At 44.4% G+C, this 26885-nt stretch overlaps 3 protein-coding genes across 6 annotated transcripts in view; 2 read left to right on the forward strand and 1 right to left on the reverse strand.

Moving 5' to 3' along the window:
* Positions 1-26885, forward strand: part of LOC137491238 (uncharacterized) — a 1025816-nt gene that overhangs the window by 901756 nt on the left and 97175 nt on the right. The gene's annotated exons all lie outside the window — the stretch shown is intronic.
* Positions 1-26885, forward strand: part of LOC137491231 (uncharacterized) — a 498327-nt gene that overhangs the window by 114534 nt on the left and 356908 nt on the right. The gene's annotated exons all lie outside the window — the stretch shown is intronic.
* Positions 1-26885, reverse strand: part of LOC137491186 (uncharacterized) — a 92570-nt gene that overhangs the window by 34764 nt on the left and 30921 nt on the right. For 2 of the 4 annotated variants that reach the window (XM_073947479.1, XM_068220284.2), the window contains exon 3: positions 19114-19195. The exons of 1 other annotated variant lie outside the window; for it this stretch is intronic. The gene's annotated coding sequence lies outside the window, so the exon portion shown is untranslated. Of the gene's footprint in view, positions 1-19113; positions 19292-26885 lie in introns of all 4 variants that reach the window. One more of the 4 variants, XM_073947478.1, reaches the window with a different exon arrangement.

Genomic DNA, 26885 nt, shown 5'->3' on the forward strand with positions numbered 1-26885 from the left:
CGTGGTTGAGTGAGCCTATGAGATCGCCCACAGGGGATCACACATTGCAGGCACTTATACCCAGAACGCGGGCTGACCAGCGGGCATGCCAACAACATAATGGGCCAACGTCTGACTCCTCCGCTGAGCCGAATTGTTTCCTCAATCACCAAGGGTTACCTAATACCCTTGAGGAAACCGGCTCCACTCACAGATTGTAAAACCTTGCAAATTTATTAGGTGTTGCCCAGCCCGCAGCTCTGCAAATGTCTGCCAGAGAGGTCCCGCTTGTTAACACCCAAGAGGATGCGATGCTCCGTGTGGAGTGCGCTCTCACCCCCGGGGCAAACAACTCACCCTGGCTATGATAATCGAGGAAGATGGCATACACTATCCAGTGGGCCAACCTCTGTTTAGATATGGCACTTCCCTTCTGCCGCCTCGCACCTCTGAGAAACCGGATGATGAGGTTATGCCTCGCCACGGTGCAGCCATCCACCACATCATGATGAGCGGAAATAGCGGCCACGTAAACCTTCAGTGTGGAGGGCGACAGCCTTCACTCCAACCTGTCCTGAAGAAAAGAATAATACTAGCACTAGCACAATACTGATCTGGCAAGTGTGGGGGTCTTCTCGGCAAGAAGCGCACCACTTAGTGAATAGACTCCACTTCAGGGCATAGGCATGCCTCATAGAGGGTGCTCTAGCCTGAGTGACGATATTAACCAACGCCATCGGTAGGTTACCTAAGTCTTCCTCACGTCTGGACCACACTTGGAGGTTCCACAGATCTGGACGAGGGTGCCAGATGGTGCCCTGTCCCTGAGAGTGTAGGGCCTCTATCAAAGGGATTCGCCGGGGGGGCGTCGCAAGGAGGGAGAGTTCTGATACCCAGGTCCGGTTGGGCCAGAGAGGCACAACTAGCAAGACCTGCTCCTCATCCTCCATGACCTTGCACAGTAACTGCGCAAGGAGGCTCACTTTGGGAAACGCAATTTTGCGCATGCCCCGAGGTTAGCTGTGGGCCAGTGCCCATATCAGTTGAACAGACTCGGGGTGGAGTCGCCATTCTTCCAGGGCTAGGAGCTGCTGTGAGAGCTTGTTGGCCGCATGGTTGAGCTCGCCTGGAATGTGAACAGCATGCAGCGACTTCAGTCGCGAATGACTCCGGAGCAGACTGCGAGCGAGCTGAGACATGGGGCGGGAGCGCATATATCATGGTTGATATACGCTACCGTCACCGAGCTGTCCATTCTGACCAGCACATGTTGCCCCCTCAGCACCGGTAAAAAGCGGCGCACAGCAAGAAACACTGCCAACAGCTGTAGGTAGTTGATATGCCAATGCAGCTGGGTTCCCTTCCACAGGTCCGCTGCAGCATGCCCGAAACAAACCGTACTGAAAGCATCTGTCGAAACGACAACATGCCTGGACACCTGACCCAGAGTCACTCTGGCCCGTAGGAAAGAGGGGTCCCTCCAGGGGGTAAGGGCGCGGCGACACAGCGGAGTGACAGTTACTTGGTGTGTGCCAGCGTGCCATGCATGTCTGGGGACCTGATCATGAAGCCAATGCCGTAGTGATCTAGGGAGCAATCCGAGCGGCGTGGTCGCGGCTGCGGATGCCAGATGCCCCAGGAGCCTCTAAAATGATTTCAGGGGGACCACCTTTGTTCTGTCAAACTCTCTCAGACAGCTCAGCACTACCTCCGCGCACTCTCGTGAGAGGTGCACCTTCATGGTGATCGAGTCCAGCTCCAACCCGAGAAAGGAGGGGCTCTGCACGGGGGCGAGCTGGCTCTTTTCTCGGTTGACCTGAAACCCCAACAGGTAGAGGTGCCGAAGCACCTTGTCTCTGTGCATAGTCAATTGCCTCCAAGAGTGAGCTAAAATCAGCCAGACTTCAAAACAATTGAGTATGTGGATGCCCGCAAGCCAAAAAGAGCAACAAGGTTTTGCAGCACGTCTTTTTCAAAACGTCACTTCGACTGTGCGTTTCTGGATTCCATGGTTTCCTGTCCCCGAATGATGGGCACGAGCACTGTTAATGCGGTGCTCGCGGGCAGTTCAAGTCGTCATTGCGATGCCATGTCTATTGCACAGTTAAGATTGTGGCTAGCACTTGCAAAAGGGCGAACCACCCCAGCTGTCCCTTGTACTGCATCAGGCACTCGCGCAGGTCTGATGGTTCCCGCCCCTCCAAACACTCCATCCAAGCTTCGAGCGGAGGAAGTGATCTGTTTAACCAGATGGTAGCCCGGGGACCAGACGTCCACTGCTGTATTGGAGGGTGGGCTTTCATTGTTCGATGAGGATCCAGACCCGCTTGCTCCCTCTGGGCAGGTAAGCGCTGTCACAGATCCTGAAACGGACATGTTAGCCGTGCTTTCCCGGGTTGCTTTGGCCGTGGGATTGGAGATGGTTTATCCCCTAGCTCCGCGGCTGGGCCAACTAGATGGGTACTACATAGAGGACAAGAGGGCCAAGCTTTTGAAGCCTCTCATCCCCTTCTTCCCAGAGGTGCATAGTACGCTTACGCAGTTCTGGAGGGCACCTTTTTCTGCCCGTGCTGTGTGCCCCTTCATCCATCTCTGCTCATCATGATGCAGTGGCGGTTCCTCAGAGGCGCTAGGTGAATTAATCCACCCCACCCCCCTCTCATGCCCTCTTGGGATCTTGCCCTTGTTCTCACAAGCCTGTGTACAGAACCCTTCGAGCCACTTGACTTGTCCCTTAAGTTGGCTTGGGCGATATTACGGTATTATGGTATACCGCAGGATCTAAAAATAGCAACGGTGTCAGTTTCAATACCGTTATACCGTCATAAAATATTAAATATCCTTTATTTAATGCCTACAAAAACGTATGTGTGGTTGTCATCACGGGACAGTGTGGATTAGAGAGGGAAAGGAAGGGGGAGAGGGAGGGAGAGAAGGGGGAGAGGGAGGGGGAGAGGTGACGTGACGAGTCGCGCTTCAAAGTGTCCTGCAGTTTGGCAGTTTCGACTGAACAGAAAGGAGACGTGGTTAATATGAACGAGAGGTCTGCATTAGAGCTAAAGATCTTTGCCCGAACCCGGCAAAACCCGAAAAAATCCAAATCCCTGCATTAAAATCCATCCCTGCAAAGGTGAAACAAATGATGATGAAGTAATAAAAAAAGAGAATTTTGACGGCGGTCAAGCCAGTCACTAGCTCATAAGGAGCGCTTATTCCAGCCGCAGGTAGTTCGCGGTCGCTCATACACTGCGTATTACGGTAGAGCCCTAAACCGCAAGCTGACAGGTAAAAAGAAGAGGCCATTCGCTAAAGTGAAACTGCTGTCATGGAAAATTAAATGCATGTTCCTGACTGGTAGAAGATGAACAGACAATCCTACCCAAAACTTGCAAAATCAGCCGGATCAGAACTCTGCATCTCGACCTGGAGCAGCAGGAAAGGGTGTTCAGCTGCTGGACGCACCATGAGTGAGAGACTGCGCTAAAGCCAGTGGATTTAATAATGTTCCTCCACAAACACACGTAGCCTAATCTTGGTGAGTAAAGGTTTTTTTAATTATAAATAAATATTAATTAAACCATATAATCATAATGTGGACAGAGTATACAGACTAATGGTGGCATTATTCTTTTATTATTTAGCTTCACCGCCGCCTTAATGCCAGATCGTGAAGAGAAGTGGAGAAACACATCTTGCAGAGCCTTTATCTTAATTTCGTTATTGCCAAAATACCCGTCATCATTTAGAGTTTATTTTAATTTGATTTGTTAAGCAAGATTACTTTTCATTGGTGTGTAGGCTAATTTAAAGGCTAAGTGTACCTAGACCTATAGAGTGCTGAGATGTTACGATGTTACAGCTGTAGGACTTACTTTATTTCTTTGTTCCAACTTTCAAGTGGCCTATAGTCTAAGCTTGTTACGAATAAATGATGTTAAAACATATAAATGATTCATTCTTGAAAAAAATGCATTAGAGCTGTGTGCATGAGCACATTTTAATGTAGGCTGTGAACGGGTTTGGGCTGTATAAAGCTGTCAATCAAAATGTACCTGTCAGACTCGGAACCTATCGGGTATAATTTTTATTGCCCGATTACAGCTCTCTGCATTCCCGCTGCTGTTCCGCGGGAGCCGGCCAGATTTCTTACGGTGTGGGAGTAAATTTCTTAATAAATCGCAGGAGAGATGTGTGTGTGTGTGTGTGTATGTGTATGTGGAAAAGAGAGAGAGAGAGAGAGAGAGAGAGGTGCTGTGCGTCGCTTTGCGCTCTCTCTCTCTCTCTCTCTCTCTCTCTGACCGCGAGCCTAAGGTCGCATAGAATGTATTCAGGTTCTGAATGGTTTAGGCTTAAGCCAACAGTTTGGTGACGCTGTCTGAGCCTTACGTCATATTTTTTTTTATTACGCCGGTAATACCGCATACCGGGGTAAAATATGGAGGCGGTTTGACGGTATCAAAATTTGGATACCGCCCAAGCCTACCCTGAAGACAGCTCTGCTGGTCGCGTTGGCATCGATTAAGAGGGTCGGGGACGTGGAAGCATTTTCGTTCAGTGACTTGTACCTGGAATTCGTGCCGGCTTACTCTCATGTTGTCCTGAGACCCCGCCCAGGCTATGTGCCCAAGGTTCCTACCACACCGTTTAAAGACCAGGTAGTGAGCCTCTCTAACAGACATCTGTAGAGCTGCGGACTGGGCGACACCTAATACATTTGCAAGGTTTCACAATCTGCCAGTGGAGCCAGTTTCTTCAAGGGTACTAGGTAACCCTGGTGATTGAGGAAACAACTCGGTTAAGGTATTGAAACACACTTGCATTCTCCCTAACACGGAGATAAAAGCGCTTATTCACTCTGTCAGTAAAGTTCCCAGCTTAGGTGAACCCTGCAGACTCCTCCGAGGCCCCCAGCACTGACTCAGCGGAGGAGTCACTCGCTAGCCCATTACGTTGTAGGTCTGCCAGCTGGTCAGCCCATGTTTTGGGTATAGGTGCCCGCTATGTGTGATCCCCACTAGGCGATCCCATATGCTTATTCAGCCACGGTGCAGTCCCCCCTCACAGGCGGACCCGTGTCTTCCCTCTCCGCTAACCATCTTATTATATGTGTACTCCCCCCTTCTCAGGGCTAGTCCATAAATTCTGCCATCATATCTCGCCATTGGGTAAGTGGATTTAATCCACTTATAGCATTGAAGTTCCCCATCCGAAGGGGAACGCTCTAGTTAATAATGTAACCCTCGGAAATGCTCTATAGCATCACCATAATAATTATTCCTTAGCTGTAAGTATCAGTCTCTTCAACTTAAAAGCATAGTGTTGTCTTGCTTTCCCTGTGCTTATTTGCTGAATTAATTGCGACAAGCATCAGGAGCACAAGCTTACACTGCCAATTCATTTGGCATTTCATTGGTCCGTTATATACTCTTTCAGACAATTGGCTTTCTGAATGAAATCCCTATACGCGGATTAAATCCACTTATAGCATGGGTTACTTTAGTAACCAGAGCGTTCCCCAATGTCTAAACACAACATCCTTTTCTAAAACTACATAAACACAACCACACCTTCTCACTTCAAAACTCAAACTTTCACACCAAAAGAGCAGCTCGAAGCTGTCAAAAATGTAAACACTATACACATCATTACACACTACAGCAAAACAATTGAAAACACAATGCTCAATTTGTGATGTTTTGTAAACAAATTTCGGGAGGAGCATGCGCAGAAGTTTCAGTATCGAATATGTCATTGACAATTATTCCATTATCAAATCAGTTCTTGAACAAACCCCTATATATACCAAAACTGTCTTACCTGCAGCATCTCACGACTTTAGCATTGGCACATCCAATCACTGTAAAATTGTCCAAACAGCAAAATTCCATGAGGATGACACGTCTCCTCCTGCAAACTCCAAGCCGACGTCCAGCGCATCAGCACTCGGCAGAGCATATCAACAGAGGCCGCGGTCTTAACTTATGCCCGCCACGCTGCAGCTCTTCCAGACACCGGCAACAAACCTAAGCCGCTCCCCAGTTTGGCAACCACTGGCCCAGATCAAACGAGTGCCAGGCCGCTGCTCTACAGGCGAAGCGCCACCATCGGCCAATTCGTCATGACAGCGTGAGCACGTCTCCACTACGGCCTTGTCCATCCCCCACACATGGAATATTTCCACTTAGTAGCGCCTGCAATGCCACTGCTCTTGGCGCGCCAAATTAAGGAATAACAAGCCTATCCCCTTATAAGTGTGATGTAACGCGAAGTGGCTTCTGGGTCCATGCACTCTTTTCAACTGCAATGGGAGACTCATGAAATGGTAATTATACCGTTTACAAAGCGATTTATTACTTTCGAAAGTCATGATCACGATATATATGTCTATGCCTCATACATGATGCAAGTGATTAATTTTTATAAATTGTTAAAATTTTGGTATTTGCTATGCAGCAAGCCCAAAAATGGTTGTGTACATTATGACTTTGTATAAAACTAACTTAACATGTAATATGAATTAAAATTGATCATAAACAAATAATTTCTCAATTAACTGCATGGGGAGACTCATGAAATTGTAATTATAATGTTTACAAAGCGATTTAATACTTTCGAAAATCACGATCGCAATGTCCACACCTCATATCTGATGGCCAGAAAGTGATAAATTTTTATAAATTGTTAAGATTTTGGTATTTGTTATGCAGCAAGCCCAAAAAATGGTTGTGTACAGTATGATTTTGTATAAAATAAACTTTATCGTGTGATATGAATTAAAAGTGATCATAAACGAATAATTTCTCAACTCAAATGAGTGGCAGCTTGGACCCGAAAACAGTATTACATACGTCACCAACACGTCACCACTTAACAAGCAGACTCTTCCCTCATGCCGCTTGCAGATTAACATGGTTTGTTCAGGCCTCGACGCATGTTCCAGCGCGAGGCCACCTCCGCTAATGTCTCTAACGCCGGCAGCCCCTTCTCTCTTCTCTTTTTCTTCCACCTGTGATCCTAGGGCCATCAGTAGCGCGAGCATGCCTCCGCAAACGGCTCTAGCCCCTAACTTTCTTCAGGCCTCGACGCAAGTTCCAGCACGAGGCCGCCTCCGCTGATGTCACTCATGCCCTCCTCTCTTTTCTTTCCACCCGTGATCCTGGGCCATGTATAGATTATAGTCCTTAGATTAATCGTCTAGGTACTTAACATGTATAAAACTTAAATACGTTATTAACGTTTACATAGACGACATGTGTATATAAAATAAATTGCTTAAATAAATAAATATTATGAAGTAATATGAAGTAATAATAACACCAAGCCGATAAGCAATTTCAGCTCAGAAATCATACAGAATCACACGACTAGCTTACCCCATCTATTTTCACAGCAATTCAAGTCACAATTGCACTCAATATAAATCATGGAACTCCATTCCAAACTACTCAACGCTCCTTGCACTACTCATTGCAAGCGCAGTGACCGCTCCTACAGGATACGCACACCTTATTACACACTGCTGCTAGGGCAGTGACCAATCTTAAGCAGGTCGCACACCAGAAGCGCCACGCAGCGCCATCCATTTTGGAATTTTAAACATAGGTTTCTATCAGGATACACACCAGCGCCGCAAGTCAGCGGCACCCGGCCACGGCCCAGGACGCAGTTAATTTTTCTGCCGCGCCACAGAGCGCCATCTGATTAGTTTTATGTTAAATATCATTCAAATGTGCGCGTCTGGTGTGTGATACTTTAAACTGTCATGTGCGCGCCGTGTCGCGGCGCCGAGCAGCGCTTCTGGTGTGTGACCTGCTTTATGGGAAGTGCACACATTATTGTTATGCACCACTGCAAGCGCGGTGACAGCTCCTACTGGAGACGCACACCTCATCATGCACCACTGCAAGTGCAGTGACAGCTAATGGAGACGCGCACCTTATTATGCACCGCTGCAAGTGCAGTGACAGCTCCCACTGGGGACGTACACCTTATTATGCACCGCTGCAAGTGCAGTGACAGCTCCCACTGGAGACGTACACCTTATTATGCACCACTGAACGTGCAGTGACAGCTCCTCCTTGAGACATACACCCCACTATCATGCACCATTGCAAGAGCAGAGACCACTACTACAGAAGACGCACACTTTTATGCCCCACTGCAAGCGCAGTGACTGCTCCTACGGGAGACGTATAGTTAATAATTACGCACCACTGCAAGCGCAGTGATCGCTCCTACGGGAGACGTACACCTTATAATAATGCACCACTGCAAGCGCAGAGACTGCTCCTACGGGAGACATACACCTTACAATTATGCACCACTGCAAGCGCAGTGAAAGCTCCTACAGGAGACGCACACCCCTTTTTATGCACCACTGCTAATGCAGTGATCGCTCCTAAAGGAGACGTACATCCCATAATTACGCATCACTGCAAGTGAAGTGACCGCTCCTTTAGGAGACGTACACCTCATAATTATGCACCACTGCAAGTGCAGTGACAGCTCCCAAATAGAGACGTACACCTTAACATGCACCACCGCTAGCACAGTGACTGCTCCTACGGGAGACGCATACCTCTTTTTACTTTTTACACATCACTGCAAGCGCAGTAACCACTTCTATGAGAGACGCATACCTCATCATACACCACTGTCAGCACAGCGACAGCTATTACGGGGATGCATACTTTAACACACACCATTGCTAATGCAGCAATTACTCCCACAGAATACGCCCGTCTCCTGTGGGAGCAGATACTGGCTGGAGACACTCATTATGCACCACTGTCAACAACGCAACCGCTTCCTCCCGAAACACTTACAACTTAACAGCACCACTCCAAATTTTTAAGATCAGCAAATTTTGGGGGGCTTGCACACCTGTCTGGCTGCTGTCCTGTAGCGTTTTTTTGGGGAGCGTTCTGGGGCTGGGCTAGATACTTCGCTCGAATCCCAACTCCTCTTTGTTTCCTGATAAGGGGAATAACTCGCGTTGGGGTGTCTCCTTGAGCTCAGAGCCCTCCCATCAGACAGCACGCCAAATATGCTTTATACTTAAACAAATGCAAGTGTGAACTCGTGAAGTAAGAAGGTTCTTTGTTTCAGAACTGCCAATGCATATTTTTAGAAACTTTACAGTATCGGATCTTTTTAGCTCTCTGCAGAGGTTTAGTAATTTTAATTTGTAAATTTTATAAGAAGAGTATAAATCTATTGAAAATACTGCATGTACACTACTATAACACAACAAGTACTCTTGAAAACATGATCAGGGTGTAAAAGTTTACTTTATTCACACACCACACACACCACAATCCCTGTGCGCCATCATGTCGCTGAGCTGCATCAGGGCCACATCATATGAATCCAGGTTAATCATGAACAACTCAGTGTGCATGCGCCAGTTGCACTATTGCGGTCTGCTTATGTTTCAATCAAGGTTTATATGCATCAAATACATAACATTTGTGCCAAACATTTCAACTGACGAACATATTAACAATAATACAACCGTATAGCCAAATTAAATGTATGCATTGGCATGTTACTGACCTAATGATTATGATTATGTGAAACTCCATATAAATACATATTGCAATGATTTAGGGTACTTAGTAATGCACGCACACATATATGCACATTCCTTAAATGCTCTGCTGATTTGGACTCTATAATACCTGTTTTATAACTTTAAACTATCAACATCCACCACTGAGCTATATTCTAGCGAGAATTCTTCCAGCTACACTTTCACTTCACTCCGTGGTGGATTTTGGCATAGTCCATTTAATGTGAGATGGCAGGGGTGAGTGGAAGAAACCAAGTCGCTGGTGTAATATTTTCTACAGAAATAATTTATGATTTCTTATGTGGCCTGGCACCAATTGTTCCACGGACCGGTACCGGTCCACGGCCCGGTGGTTGGGGACCACTGGTTTAGAGGTCTGGCTTTTGTGTTTTAGCATTTGAGAAAAACTGTAATCAATCTTTGTATATATTATTCCATATATTTATGATATATAGGTTTTTTTTAACCTATTTAAGATATCTGACAATGTTAAGATAAATACGTTGCATTTTGGCATGGTTTTTGACTTATTTATGAACTATTTATGGACAAAAAATTAAAGAAAAAATATTCTGGATTTGAAAATATTGAGTTCCTGGCCTTCACTGAGCTCAAGTAATAGTTTAATGTACAAAACATGTGAATAAACTTGACTGTTGGTGTCTTAAATAATAATGTCAAATAACCAGTATTTTTCAAAATGGATATATCTTGTTTTGCAATGAAATTCTTCATATATAAAACAACTCTTTATCTGACAGAATTGGATATTTAAACACTTACTGAGGACGAATCCACTGGATGAGATGACGGGTGGATTTCAAATGCAGAGAGCCGTTGCCTGGTGAAGCTCGAGTCGGCTCGGTTCTATGAATCGGCTCCCTTATTGAATAGTAAAGAGTTGAGAGTTGTGCGGCATAGGCAATTAGCCCAGCATATAAGCGCACCTGAAGCCAGCAGACGCTATCCTTTTCACTTCAGATCCTTTCTGAGTGAGTCGATGAGGGTTCCTCTTGCTGTTCAAGCACTTCAGAGCGAACGAGTGTGTCTCCCGGTCCAGAGTGGGTCTTCGCGGTGGCAGACGGTCGAGCTGGGTTTCTCCCTTGCCTGCGGTTCTTTGGGTCCGGTCCGCCAGAGCGGTGCGTATTGTTGCAACTTTCCTAAAAGAGCAACACAGTCGTGCAGCACGTCCTTTTCAGGATGGCGCTCCGACTGTGCGTTTCTGGATGCAGGGGTTTCCTGGCTCCGAATGATGGACACGATCACTGCATTGCATGTTTGGGGGTCCAGCATGTTAATGCGGTGCTCGCGGGCGGTTCATGTCGTCATTGCGATGCCATGACCGTTGCACAGCTAAGATCGCGGCTAACTTTCGCAAGAGAGCGAGCCACCCCAGTTGCCTCCTGTTCTAAAAAAGCAGCGGGCGCTCGGGCAGATCTGAGGGTTTCAGCGGGAGATAATCCGCCGCCCACGGGCTCGCGGACCTCTCGCTCCTCACGGCGCTCCATCCAAGCTTCGGGTAGTGGGAGTGATCCGTCTAACCAGATAGTAGCTCTCACACTCGCTGACACCGGAGATCACATGTCCTCCGCGGCATCGGAGGGTGGGCTTTCACTGTCCAACGAAGATCCGGACCCGCTCGCCCCCTCCGGGCAGGTGAGCGCTGTCAAATCGGATCCTGAAGCGGACATGTTAGCCGTGCTTTCCCGGGCTGCTTCGGCCGTGGGGTTGGAGATGGTTTGTCCCCCAGCTCTGTGGCCGGACCAACTAGATGGGTGCTACGTAGAGGACCAGAAGGCGAAGCCTTCGAAGCCTCTCGTCCCCTTCTTCCCGGAAGTGCACAGTAGGCTCACGCAGTCTTGGAGGGCACCTTTCTCTGCCTGTGCTGCGTGTACCTCCGCCCTCACCGCCCTTGACGGCGGAGCTGCCAGGGGGTATGAGGCGATCCCGTCAGTGGAGCGCGCTATCGCGGTCAATCTTTGGCCGCGGCGCCTCTACGTGGCGGGGTTTGCCCCGCCTACCGTCCAAAGCCTGTAGGTTGTCTGCCTCCCTCGGAGCCAGAGCTTATAAGGCTGCGGGCCAGGCTGCTTCTGCTTTGCACGCGATGGCCACCTACCAGCGCTACCAAGCGCAGGCGCTGGCCGAGCTGCACGAGGGCGGGTCCAACCCAAGCTTATTACATGAGCTGCGCACCGCGACCGACTATGCTCTTCGGACTACTAAGTCCGCCGCGTGTGCGCTGGGGAGGACGATGTCCACACTTGTGGTTCAGGAACGCCACCTCTGCCTAAACCTGGCCGATATGCGCAATGTTGACAAAGTTCGCTTTCTTGACTCGCCCATATCCCAGGCTGGCCTGTTCGGCGACACCGTTGGTGAATTCACCCAGGAATTCAAGGCGGTGAAAGAGCAGTCGGATGCGATGGGCAATGTCATCTATCGGCGTGGCCGTAAGCCCGCTCCGCCCGCCGAGCCATCCACCTCCGCTGTTCCTCGCCGAGGGCGCCCGCCAACGAGTGCTGCCCCGCCCCCGCCTCCGGCCAAGTGGGCGCGGCGTACACCTCGAAAGCAGGCAGCCCCTCCTGCCCAGGGCGCCGTTAAGTCCGGTAAACGGACCGCGAAGCGTCCCTGAGACAGGCCATCCGGAGAAGAGGAAACTTGCTCTTTCCCCGCTGGAGGGCGGGGCCCCGATAACAACGGTACTTTTCAGTGCCACCAAAACATAATTAAAAGAGCACTTTTTCCCTTCCCCCGATGTGACTGCACCAGTTCTGCCAGTCCGGGACGCGCTGCCTTCCGGCTCGCAGACTCTACGTGCTTCGCCAGTGGCTCACGAGCACTGGGGGGACGGTCTCCCTTCCCTCACCCCTCCAGCCTCGTGCTTCCCGGATCAGCACACCCACTCCGCGCTGCCCCACCGCTGGTACGTCAGCGATTGTAGCGATGACTCCATTAGCGAGGGCTCTGCCTGCCTGGTTAGCGTGGGCCAGCCCCTCGCGGTGGCTCATACGCACAATCAGACTCGGTTACGCGATTCAGTTCGCGAAACGGCCCCCCAAGTTTACGGGTGTGTATTTCTCCAGGGTCAACCCCCTGTCCGCCCCTGTCTTGCGAGAGGAGATTGCTGCCCTCCTGGCGAAGGGTGCAATCGAGCCGGTTCCTTCTTCATCGTACCCAAAAAGAGCGGTGGGTCACGGCCAATCCTAGATCTGCGCGTTTTGAACCGCTGTCTGCACAGGCTGCCGTTCAGAATGCTCACGCAGAGGCGCATTCTCCAATGCATTCGTCCTCAGGATTGGTTTGCAGCCATAGACCTGAAGGACACGTATTTCCATGTCTCCATTCTTCCACGCCACCGCCAATTTCTGCGGTTTGCGTTCGAAGGTCGTGGCAGTACAAGGTCCTCCCCTTCGCGCTCTCTCTGTCTCCGCGGGTCTTCACCAAACTCGCGGAGGGTGCCCTAGCGCCCCTTCGGATCGCGGGCATTCGCATACTCAATTATCTCGACGACTGGCTGATTTAGCTCACTCGCGGGAGCAGTTGATTATGCACAGGGACAAGGTGCTTCGGCATCTCCGCCTACTGGGGCTTCAGGTCAACCGAGAAAAGAGCAAACTCGCCCCCGTGCAGAGGATTTCTTTTCTCGGGATGGAGCTGGACTCGATCACCATGGTAGCGCACCTCTCTGAGGAACGCGCTCGCCTGTTGCTGAACTGTCTGAGGGAGCTCGACAGCAAACTAGTGGTCCCACTGAAGTTCTTTCAGAGGCTCCTGGGGCATATGGCATCCGCAGCCGCCGTCACGCCGCTCGGGTTGCTCCATATGAGACCACTTCAGCACTGGCTTCACGATCGGGTCCCCAGACGCGCATGGCACGCGGGCACACACCGGGTCTCGGTTACTGCGTGTGTCGCCGCGCCCTCAGCCCTTGGAACGACCCCTCGTTCCTACAGGCCGGTGTGCCTCTAGGACAGGCGTTCAGCCATGTTGTTGTTTCAACAGATGCTTCCAACACGGGTTGGGGGGCCGTGTGTCGCGGGCATGCGGCTGCGGGCCTGTGGAAGGGTGCCCAGCTGCATTGGCATATCAATCGCCTAGAGCTGTTGGCTTTGTTCCTCGCTCTCCACCGCTTTTTACCGGTGCTGGAGCGGCAACACGTGCTGGTCAGGACGGACAGTATGGCGGCGGCGGCGTATATCAACCGCATGGGGGGTATGCGCTCTCACCGCATGTCTCAGCTCGCCCGCCGTCTGCTCCTCTGGAGTCACCCGCGGCTGAAATCGCTGCGCGCCATTCACGTTCCAGGCACGCTCAATCGTGCAGCCGATGCGCTCTCACGACAGCTGGTACGCCCTGGAGAATGGAGACTCCACCCCGAGTCTGTTCAGCTGATATGGGCGCGATTCGGGGAGGCCCAGATCGATCTGTTTGCTTCCCCCGAGAACGCTCACTGCCAGTTGTTTTTTCCCTGACCGAGGGCTCTCTCGGCACGGATGCACTGGCCCACAGCTGGCCTCGGGGCATGCGCGAGTATGCGTTTCCCCCAGTGAGCCTGCTCGCGCAGTTTCTGTGCAAGGTCAGGGAGGACGAGGAACAGGTTCTGCTAGTTGCGCCCCTTTGGCCCAACCGGACCTGGATATCAGAGCTCTCACTCCTCGCGACGGCCCTCCCCTGGCGGATCCCTTTGAGAGAGGACCTACTCTCTCAGGGACAGGGCACCATCTGGCACCCTCGCCCCGATCTTTGGAACCTCCACGTGTGGTCCCTAGACGCAAGGAAGACTTAGGTAACCTACCGACTGCGGTGGTTAATACCATCACTCAGGCTAGAGCCCCCTCCACGAGGCGCGCCTACGCCCTGAAGTGGAGTCTATTCACTGAATGGTGCGTCTCTCGCAGAGAAGACCCCCGAAATTGCCAGATTAGTGTTGTGCTCTCTTTCCTTCAAGAGAAGTTGGACAGCAGGCTGTCGCCCTCCACTCTCAAGGTTTACGTGGCCGCCATCTCCGCTTATCATAACGCGGTAGCTGGCGGCACCGTGGGAAAGCATAACCTTGTCATCCAGTTCCTTAGGGGTGCTAGATGAATTAATCCATCTCGCCCCCCTCTCATGCCCTCTTGGGACTCGTTCTCACGAGTTTGCGATCCGATCCCTTTGAGCCACTCGAATCAGTATCTCTAAGATTTCTGTCCCTGAAGACAGCTCTGCTGGTTGCGTTGGCCTCCATCAAGAGGGTCGGGGACCTGGAGGCATTTTCGGTCAGTGACTCATTCCTGGAATTCGGGCCGGATTACTCTCACGTCATCCTGAGACCCCGCCCCGGTTATGTGCCCAAGGTTCCTACCACCCCCTTTAAAGATCAGGTAGTGAACCTGCAAGCGCTGCCCCCGGAGGAGGCAGACCCAGCCCTTTCTTTACTTTGTCCAGTTCGCGCTCTGCGCATTTATGTGGACCGTACTCAGAATTTTAGATCATCTGAGCAGCTCTTTGTCTGTTATGGCGGTCGGCAGCAGGGAAGTGCCGTATCGAAACAAAGATTATCCCACTGGATTGTGGATGCCATTTCACTCGCTTATTCGAGTCGAGGTCAGCCGTGTCCCCCGGGAGTACGTGCACACTCCACTCGGAGCGTTGCATCCTCTTGGGCGCGTGCACGCGGCGCCTCTCTAACAGACATCTGTAGAGCTGTGGGCTGGGCGACACCCAACACATTTGCAAGGTTTTACAATCTGCGAGTGGAGCCGGTTTCCTCAAGGGTATTAGGTAACCCTTTGGTGATTGAGGAAACAACTCGGTAGGGTGTTGAAACACGCTTGCTGCGCCATTCTCCCTAACACGGAGGTACGTGCGCCTTTTTATCTGTCAGTAAAGTTCCCCATCAGGTGAGCCCTGCAGATTCCTCCGTGGCCCCCAGCACTGACTCAGCAGAGGAGTCACTTGCTGGCCCAATACGTTGTAGGTCTGCCCGCTAGTCAGCCCGCGTTTTGGGTATAGGTGCCTGGTATGCGTGATCCCCACTAGGCGATCCCATATGCTTATTCCGCCACGGTTAAGTCCCCCCCCCTGGGCGGACCCGTGTCTTCCCTCTCTGCTAACCACTCTTTTGCTATGCGTACTCCCCCTTTTTAGGGCTAGTCCATATGTTAATTCTGCCATCTATGCCCCCCTTGGGTAACGGATGGCCTCCGCAGCGTCCTCCCTATCGGGATTGTACACTTCCCAACGTACTGTCGTATTTCCTAGAATTATCTAGATGCTCAAGACTTCCCAAAAAATATATCTAAATCCGTAAAACTTCTGTTGAAGTAGGATAAATTAAGGCCAGGGACACGTTGGAGGACCGCGCCTCCCATGATGTGGGTGCGTCACGCTTGCTTGACTATCCCCTCATTGGGGGCGTTGGTAAGGTGCAGTCATTATGGCGCTTTCCATACTTCTCCCATTTCGTGGATTACAATCAATCCACTCTATGGCACTGAAGTTCCCCAACCGAAGGGGAACGTTCGAGGTTACAGAAGTAACCCTTCGTTCCCCGAGGAGGGGAACGGAAGTGCCATACTCCGTCGCCATAATGACTGTCCCTTAGCTGTTTGAAAGGATCTTCAGCTCAAAAGGATAGCGTCTGCTGGCTTCAGGTGCGCTTATATGCTGGGCTAATTGCCTATGCCGCACACCTGCGCAAGCTTACGCTGCCAATTAATTTCATTCATTGGCCCGTTCAATACTCTAAAGACAAGCGGCTTCTGATCCGAATCCTCCCATTTCGTGGATTTCAATCAATCCACTCTATGGCACTTCCGTTCCCCTCCTCGGGGTACGAAGGGTTACTTCTGTAACCTCGAACGTTCTCTCATTGGCTGCATGTTCTTGTCCTGTTATGTGAGCGCATGACTTGTGTTGTCTCTCTGTCATGCGCTCTCACGTCTGTCTTGTCCCACCCTCCTTGTTAACTCATTATTAGTTAATTGTGTTCACCTGTTTGTGTGTTAATTTTCTACAGTTTATAAACCCCTCACATTTGCTGTCCTGTGCCAGTTCGTCATCACATGTTGTTGTTTGAACCCTTGTCCTGTCGTGTTTCCAGTCCTGTTCCTTACCAGCCAGCCCAGTGAAGTTTGTTTGTGAATGTATTTGTTTTGTTAATGTTTTCCCCCTCGGGGTAGTTTATTTAGCATTTTATTCCTCGCTCCTTTTTACCCATTTCCCCTCACCAACCCTGACAGTTTTTCATATTTATGTAGGCTAGAAAATAATGTTTTGTAATACTTTAATCCTTTATATTTATATCCTATATCTATTCTTATTATATCCTATATAAATCCTGAATATTTAATTTTTTTCATTTGTAAAGATATTTGCCTATTGCTCTCTTGTGCATATTAAGTAGTGTGTAAGCAAGGTGCAACTCTGCGCCGGAGTTTAGACCAGGTTTGTTTTGGTCTAATGAAAAATCTATTTTAGTTTCTCAAAATAAACGCCTTGCTTTTTAGACCAGAGCGCCTATGGACGCACATATGAGCGCTAATGCATTTACTATTTAAACAGCGTAGCGCAACGGCTCAAAACGACTCTTGCTCCAAGCTGATACTACCAAACAAGTATTGCGCCGCGCCGAGTGTATGGTAGGGCCTTAAATCTTTCAAAATCTCAGCAGAGCATCATTAAGTAACTCCACAAACAGCATCTTTACCTATTAACAACCTGTTTGGCCTTATTTGTGCCACACTCTACAAAATTACATACAGTGATAATATTAAGAATTAAGTAATTTTTTACAAAAAAAAAAAACACTTTTTGTGTTTAAGCTGTCACCATTGAGGAGAACAGTAGCTGCTTTACTTGGACTCTGACTTGATAATTAATGTTAGGTTCTCTTTGTTTGCCAAATATTGTATGAAAATAACAATTGTGCTCTGAATAATTAACTCTGTGGTGGTTTAGTCACTGGTCAAATCAGTAAAATTGGTTTTGACCTATTAAGTTTAAATAATGTTGTATCACAAAAGGAGCACTGTATTAAGAAAATGAAGCTCACCAATACTTTTATCAGATCATAAAACACATTGAACACTTAAAACACATAGACATAAAGAATCAGAGTATGCTTCTCAACTATGGTCAGTTTATTTTTATTTTTTTTCCCTCCTTACAGTGCATGCTGGGAACTATGGATGAATTTCGTATGATTGTCTTAACATGCACTACAGCCAAAAATAAATAAAACTCTAACCACTGTTGAGATAGAACCGCTGATTATTGATGTCTGTGTCTCTGAATTGTTTCAGATGTTCAGTTTGTTTCAAAAATATATATAAAACCACAGTTGAGGACCATTCTCCAAATAAACACTGCATTTAGTTTCTTATGTGATAAACCATCATTGAAATATAATTTGCAAAGTCAAATATAATCTCTTATACTCTTACTCTTGTCAAGAATAAGATTCAATACAGGATCAGTCAGCTTGATCACATTTGTTCTTTTTTATACTTGTCAGAGCAACTGTTAGAAATCGAGTCCAAGTATATCAAACACTTTTTTCCATGGTGGTGATGTCAGGGTAACAAAAAAAAATATTATTTTATTATTATTTTATTTTTTTTTGTAAAATGTAAAGAACTAAAACAGTTAATGGGGTATATGCCGAAGCATGCTAATAGGACTTTTAATTTTACTTTTAATTGAGCTTCTGCGTTAGCCTGCCGTTTCTGACAGGCGCGTGCGAGTAATCAGCTTTTTGTCTCATTTTACGCTTGAGCAACTAAATAAATGCTACAGTTTATTTAACTTAATGTATTTTAATGACATTACAACATCGATGCTGTATAAGGAACCGTATAAAATAAAAAAACGTTCACAATAACAGGTCACCGGAAGTGTATCAGCATGGGAACAGCACTAGCTTATCATATACCCTAGTCTCAATAAATCTCATACAAACTTGTGTGAACATCTGACAGAAATAAAGTCAATCAAGTAAGCAATGAGCGTAGCTGCTGCTGCTTCCCTTCTGTTTCTGTTTAACAGCAGGTGTTCATCATCAGTCCTCAATCATCACTTAATTAACCCCATCATTGTCTCATTAACTTTAACTCTGCTGCTAAATTTTGCTCAATTTAGAGAGAGACCAAATGTTCTCTGAACTGAGTAAATTTTACTCTGTGGATTTTGCTGTGATTTATATATATATATATATATATATATATATATATATATATATATATATATATATATATATATATCTTTTGTTTGCTTAAAATAAGTTTTTACCTTGCTTCTTTCTTAATATCATGTTTCATCAAGGATTATCCTGACCAAATGTAGAGACAAAAGACCAGAGAAAACATGTTTTGTAAAGTAATGAATCTTTTATAAATATTTATAATTGTTTGGTAAAAGTAGCACAAGAATATGCTGATCAATTATACCAGTAATTTCATAATATAATTTGAAGAACAAAATAACCATTGAGTCACATTTCAGTATCAGTCAAACTGTCATTCGTAAAGTCAGGAGCTTCACCATCCTGCATAGAGGAGATTGTAAATGTACTTAAGACTTACCACTATTTTGATGTCCTCTAGAAGCTGCTCTTCATCTGCACTGCCTCTGCAGAATGGCTCCACATTTTATAGTTTGGTGCTCCTCCCCATGAAATAAAAAAGACTTTCACTTTCATTTTTTTTTCCCTCCAGGAAATCAAGCTGTCATAAGTGGCTTGACATTAACAGATGTGTTTAGCTGTAATTGTGCCATAAACTTTTAATAATAATAATCATAAAAATAATACATTTTATTTAATAATGCTAATGCTTTTCTAAGACCCAAAGTGCTTACAAGACAGTAAAAGACAACAAAACACAGTAAAATAATAAACAATACAGTAAAAAACACAGTAATAATAAAAATATTACAAATTAAAAACAGTCCTAAAAAGATGAGCTTTAAGTAGCTTCTTAAAACAGTCCAAGGAACCAGCATTTCCAATGGTGCAGCACTGTAAAAAAGGTCCGTAATTTCAACAGTAAAAAACTGTAAAAATGCTACAGTACAAATCCGTAACCTGGTTAACGGTATGTTTCCTTAATATATACGGCGAATAACCGTAAATTGACTTTCCCCAGAATTCCCTGCATGGCACAAAACTTTTTATGCATTTGTTTGACATTAATATGAATCTTTTTAGTTGTTTCCCCATTAGTTATGTACATTAGAGATGTATGTTACATCTAATGTTGATAAACAATGTTTATTTCATGGCTTTAATTTTATGCGTGTTAACATACTGGTGTTTAGTAGCTGTGTGAATGGCACTGAGCACCTTCTATATGTTGATACTCTTTTCTACTTGTGGGAAAAGTTGATTGTGATGAGGATTGGCTTATTATGTAACTTCCTTACCACCACCAGCATGTAGGTGTGCTAACGTGTCTAACTGTGTAACAAAAGATGTGCAGATGTTGATCATTCAAAATACAGACATATTACCTCTATAAATTAATAAAATGCAGTAATTTACCGTAAAAATGAAAAATTACTTTTACGGTTTTTACCGTGTTTTTAACGGTAAAGTACTGGCAACCACAGCTGCCGTTTTTTTACCGTAAATTTTACGGATTTGTTTTTTACAGTGTGAGTTTGCAACGAGGCTGAAACAGCGTAGGACCCCAGGCAGAGCATAGACAGCAAGAGGCAGAGGAAATAGATATCAAGTCACAAATGTACCCTGAAGCATGAACTGCTTTATATGTTAAAATCAATGTCTTAAAATCAATACGAGACTTGACTGGGAGCCAGTGAAACTGTTGAAGTACAGGAGTGATGTGAAAACAAGATGATGTATGTCAACACACGTGCAGCTGAATTTTGGATGTATTGTAAAATCTTGAGATAATTAGCTGGTAACCCTCCAAGCAGAGAATTGCAAAAATCCAAACGAGACGTGATTAAAGCATAGACAAGTCTTTTCAGCAGGCCTCTAGAGGAGAGGACGTATGGGGGCTATATTTTGAAGATGATAAAAGGCCATTTTAGTTACATGTTTAAAATGAGGCTTCAGACTAAGCTCAGACAACACCAAGGACAAGACCAAGATTATGCGCCTGCGAGGATGGTGATAAGACTGACCCATCAACTGTCAACGCTAATTCACTACACCTCTTGATGTTAGAAGGAGTGCCAAGCAATAAAATCTTGTTTTTTTTAACTATTCAGTTTAAGCAAATTTTACTGGATACATGCTTTAATTTTAACTAAGCAAGCGTTAAGCAATGACATTGAAGCCGATAAATTGGGTGAAGTGCTAATATTGATCTGCATGTCATCGGCATAGCAATGACATATCTAATACCAAATTTCTTGCAGCATTTGTCCATGAGGCAACATACCATTTACTAAAGAGATGTGGACCAAGTACTGACCGTTGATAGACACCATGATATAAAGGAACAGTGCGCGATCTGTGACCCCCACATAGATAAACTGTGAACGTCCCATCTACACCAACCCAGTTATGAAGTCTGTCTAAAAGTATGCCGTGAGAAATTGTATCAAAAGCTGCAGTTAAGTCCAAAGGCACTCCAAACATTAGACTGTATCAGCTGGCTTATCAATTATGTTTTATTGTAGAATGGCTAAATGAAGATCCAAACTTAGTTTGGCTTGATCTTGAATCCTCTCAGTCTAAATACCCTTTAAAAAACTTACTATTTGCTCTCAATCCCAAATTGAAAAGAACATTATACCACAGTCCCTTAGTGCATAACACTCTTAAGGCATGGCGTTTCATCCAAAGATTGGAAGATAGAATTGACACAACATCCCCTCTTCTACCAATTTTAAATAACTCAGAGTTCTTGCCAAGTACTCTAGATCATGGCTTTATCTTTGGCCAGCCTGTGGTATATGTATAATGGATAATCTTTTTGAGGAGGGAAACCTACTGCCTTTGAAACTATTGTTTCAAAATTTTATTTGCCAAGACATTTCTTCAGATTCCTGTAAATTAAAGACTACATATTTAAGAACACCACACTTACTTCTAAATACTCATTTACAGTAATTGAAAAAAAATTCTATTAAATCCCATTAAACAAAAACTGATTTATTTTTTCTATAAGTCCTCTTAAACACTGTCTGTAACTCCCATCGCAAATCAATTTGGGGAAAAGAGCTTGGGGTTTATATTTTGGAAGAAGAATGGGAGGGCTTGGTCTCTAGCCAATAAGCTTTCAGTTTGCAATAGGGCCAGAGCCATTCAACTCAGGATCCTTCATAGAATTCATATCGCACCTCAAATATAGGGAATTATATTCATTGCATATGGGACTGTCAGGTGATTCAGGCCTACTGGAACAGAATTGTAGCCCAAATAAACAACATTTTTAGTCTGGACATAGATATAGACCCTTTGTCCCTTCTCCTGGGTTTTCCCTGCAAACTAATCAGGAACAAGTATGAACAACGACTCTTCTGCCTGTTAACTTTTGCTGCCAGGAAAAACATTTTGATGTCATGGATCAATGAAAAGCCCCCTTCCATTAAAGGATGGCATTCAATAACTCAAGAGATTATTCCCCTGGATTACTTAACATGTCTTAGCCACTCCACAACTGATACATTTATTCGCACTTGGACACCATATCTGGACAATATAAACCTTGCTTTATATGACATTTTGAAACTCAGAATGACATAATGTCCATATAGACATTCATTCATGTGTATTCTGTTTTCATCATTCTCACTCTTCCTGCCATATTGTAATGTTGGTAACATAACAGCTTATGGCTTTGGTCATATGTATATTTTAGTATATGCAGTTATGTTTTGTGTCAGGCATTTTATGTTGTGTTTGTATTTTTGTTTTGTGTATGTCTAAATAGAAAAAAACTAATAAAAACATGTTTAAAAAAGTCCAAAGGCACTATATGTATTTATATTACTTTAAATGTGGTATTTATTATATTGTCTTGAATTGTATTGTATATAAAGTTGACCATACTGATGTCAAAGTTAAGGACCCATTAATCTGAAATTACATTGAACCTCTTCACAGGTGTCAAATCTAGTTCCTTAAGGGCTGCAGCTCTGCAAAGTTTAGTTCCATTCCTGCTTCTCACCATGATCCACATTATTATAATGTGTATATGTCTGTTTCAAATCATGTGTACAGAATATGTTTGGGAAACAGCGTATATTTATCACTATGGAGCGCATCTGACAGTCTACATGAATTGGCAGTTTTGAGGATTGCAATGGAAAGGTAGAAAGTCCCGCCATTTTTATATTTATTCCAAAGTGTTTTCATGCCTAAATAAAATGAAAGCACAGAACAGATTCCTATAATAGCAGGTGGTTCGGCGGTATGAGTTGTGTATAGTGAGGATCAACTCTTTAATGTCTATTGCCATCCTTCATAGAAAGATTCAAAATATGGTAGAATTATGGAAGATCTTTACAGGATGATAGCGGGATAAAATTGTAAAATACGGGAGGATCCTGGGAAAAACGGGAGGTTTGATAGATGTGTCAGTGGGCAGTATTTCATCAGCAATCAGTGGACAACACTCATTTTGACTACTGATAAATCATGTTTTAATGATAAAAGTACCTGCAGAAGTGTAAAATGTTTTGTTTTTAGCAAGACAACATTCATAAAAGTTAAAGTATATCAGATTCTTATTGTGTGTATGTGTGTGTTTTAGTGAGCATGTGTATGTCAGTAGTTTCTGTTGAGTAAAAATGGTTTATAGCTGGTGGGTCAAAAATTACCCAAAGGACAATCATACTCTAAATGTGTACAGCTTTCATAAAAATAAAAAAATGATAGATTTTTTTTAACTAATGTTGGGCTCATTTTATAAAAAGTCATCAAGCTTTTAAATAAAAAAATCATTGCTAAAAATTGCTCGTGTCTAATCATTGCTGTTAAAATTGTATAATAATAGTAATTGCCATAAAGAATGTTTTTTCTTTCTGATTGCTCTGTTTTGTTAAACACAATATTTTAAACATGCTTTGCAAAGCCCATGCTGGCTTTTTGTAGGCACTGAGTGCTACAGAAAGCCCACACCAAATCAAAACAAGACCAGTGCATGCAAACCAGACCAGTCACCTGACAGAAAGCAGGAAACGGTATACAGAGAGCAGAGTCTCTGATGCTCAGATAAATAGACATGTAATTATAGATGCAGATTTGCATCACGGGCAGGGCTTCTGTCTGCCTGATGACTCTAGCTTTATTGGTAAATGGCTAACATGAGTTTTATTGTGAGAACAGCTGTTTTATGCTTTAGGAAGGCTGAAAAATGGCATATATTTGTTCAGCGCCATGTCCACTAGATCCTTTCAGTGGTGCACCAGCTCTGTGAATTCATCAACTCCTCCAAAAACTATACCTGGATGATGGAGGCCTTAAGCAGTGCTTTAGACTTAGCCAAACCCAAATTGATGAGCTGTTGTCTGCTGTCAGTGATACAAACCTTTTTTTCTAAATTTTATTTCACAAGGGAACACAACATAAAGAGGACACATGAATCCAGTTTCATATAAACTAGTAAATTTCTTACAACAAAAATAATTAAACTATTCACGTGTCATATTCATTCATTTTCTTGTCGGCTTAGTCCCTTTATTAATCCGGGGTCGCCACAGCGGAATGAACCGCCAACTTATCCAGCAAGTTTTTATGCAGCGGATGCCCTTCCAGCCGCAACCTATCTCTGGAAAAATTCATGTGTCATAATTACACAAAAATGAATAAAAAAATCTAAACTTAGGTTTTCCAACAAATCCAACACTAACCTAAGACTAATAAACCCAACAAATAAAGCACAATAAAGTAAGACTTAAACAAGGAAACATGGCAGGAAATTAAAATAAAATAGAATAAAGCTTGGTGGCTGGCAGTGAAGGCTCCTCTCTTTCCACTCAAAGTCGATTTATATTGTGACAATACAGAAACTTTCTGTACTGCCCCTATTTTGTGTTTACTTCCTTTGTCACTGACTTTTATAATAAGTTCATCCCCATTGAATGCTACAACCAATTACGATGATGTGAAATTATATAAAAGGTTTATTTTTTTCTTCGGGGAGAGAGTTCTGACCTCCAGTGTGGGAGTGGTGTTTGCGTCACCAAGTTGCGTGGCGGGTGTGGCTCTGCCTGGGTCTGAGGAATCTGAGGAAGAGATGCGGCGATGCTCAAGTTTTCACTGACTTGTCCTTTATAGCCACCGTAATACCAAGTTTCCTGGTAATTGCTGACGAGTGCCAGTCTTACGTTACCTTCGTGTTGCAAAGTTACTGGTGTCGATGTGTTAGGACACCTCCGAAAACGGCTGCCTGTTCATCATTTCTGTCCGTTCTGCCAAGTCACCTGCCAGCCAGTAAACTGCTGACGTGTAACCTCCTGACACCACCACTGCAAGTCGCTTGGGTCAGTTTCACTCATACACTTACATACATACAATCTCCACCCAACCTCCCTTTATTTTCATTTAATTAGATATTTGAGAAAATTGAAAAGTTTTGTTTATTTACTTCTTGGTGCATTTGTTGTTGTTTTTTGAGGGGAATCTTGTTTTGGGTTACTTAAAATGATTGTAGGATATTGACTATATAAATATTTATTTTTTGGTAATGTTGTTACTTGTAGTTGTATTTGCCATTTAAATTAGTTCATTAAATCTTTCTAAGTGGAATCCGATTTTCTTGTTTTTATTTCGTATGGTTCTATGTTACTGTATGTAACGGAGGGTCTTGTATAAGTTTTGTTTTCGCTATCCTGGGTAATTAATTATAGTTAGATTTATTTGTGGCAAGGTTTAAAACTTGTCTGGCACCCGAAATCATGTTTAAAACTTGTTAATATATGTATGTTATATATAATATATAATTATTATTATTATATTTTATTTTTTTGTGCCCTAGGGTGACTACACTGTTAAAAATTGTCCCGTTAAAAAACAGTAAAATACTGGCAGCTGCAGTTGCCAGCAATGTACTGTTATTTTACAGTATGTTGCTGTAAAAATACATGGACTACATTGATTTACACAATACTCAAGTGAACTCATTTTGCTCACTGAAAGCAACTGCCTCAACTTGGTCAACTGCTGAATGAGTTTATGAAGTAATGTGCTATATATGCTTAGAAGCATACTTATAATGATAACTTATTTTAGTTAATTAGAAAAGTTTGGTTTAACTCTAATGTCTTATTTTTCACAACAGCACACATACACGTACATCTGGAATCACCAGAGAGATTCTGACTGCATCAGCAATTAAACAGCCGCTGTCTTTAAATAGAGAAACATGCAGAATAACATCAGCAGTTCATTGTTCATCTTTAACTCATACACTGGCTCTACTCTCCTCCACAACGGTGACACACAGAAGAAATTAGCTTCAGGTTTTACAGTAAAATACTGTTTTTTCCTTGATTTAACAGTAATCTACTGGCAGCTGTGGTTGCCAGCAATATACTGTTTTTTAACAGTCTACTTCCGTAGTGTAAATTAACAGTATATTACTGTTAAAATACATTTTACACTGTGTTTTTACCTCTCACACCTTTAACCCTTTAAACCCCAGAGCATATACTTCAGTTTTTATTGAAGTGTCCACACTACTGAGTGTTCAAGAAACATGTAGCAAAGCTGAAGTAAATTCATTAATTAACTGACTAATTAAATGATAATTGAGGATTAACAATGAACAAATGAAGAAATACTGAAGGGAAAAAACAAGAACAGAACATACAAAACTTTAGTCACAGCTTTATAATGAAATAACCTGAAAAACAACAAATGATTAAATCATTTAAATGATCAGCGGATGATTAAACAACTCTACAAACATCTTCACCAGCTACACTTATTACTTAATACATGTATTTTTGTATAACATCTACTAAAGTTCTTCTTGAGAAAAAGTTAAAGTTTTACGTCACCATCATGGAGAACAGAGTTTGCTTTAGTTGGGCTCTTAGCCCTGTCATTTTTAACATTTATATATCGTGGCTACTGCAATTGTTAAGAACTTTGTTTAAAAAGCTCTTTTGTTGTTGTAAGCCAGCCAAAAACCTAAATAAGATCTGGTGATGTTCATGTTGCTATTAAATGGCAGAGTCTGTTCTCATTTAGTATAATAAAATTTACTGCTCCTATTCAATGTTAAATCTATTATTTTACATTATATGTCTTTATATGGCAATGATTTCTGGAAGTTTTTAAGAATATCTCGGTCAATAACACTGCTCTATGGTGTAAATCACACTCAAAGAGACATCAATAATCAGCATATGAACCTCAATAATGGTGACGACTAAC

The sequence above is a fragment of the Danio rerio genome, chromosome 4 (genome assembly GCF_049306965.1).
Source record: "Danio rerio strain Tuebingen ecotype United States chromosome 4, GRCz12tu, whole genome shotgun sequence".
Classification (NCBI taxonomy): Eukaryota; Metazoa; Chordata; class Actinopteri; order Cypriniformes; family Danionidae; genus Danio; species Danio rerio.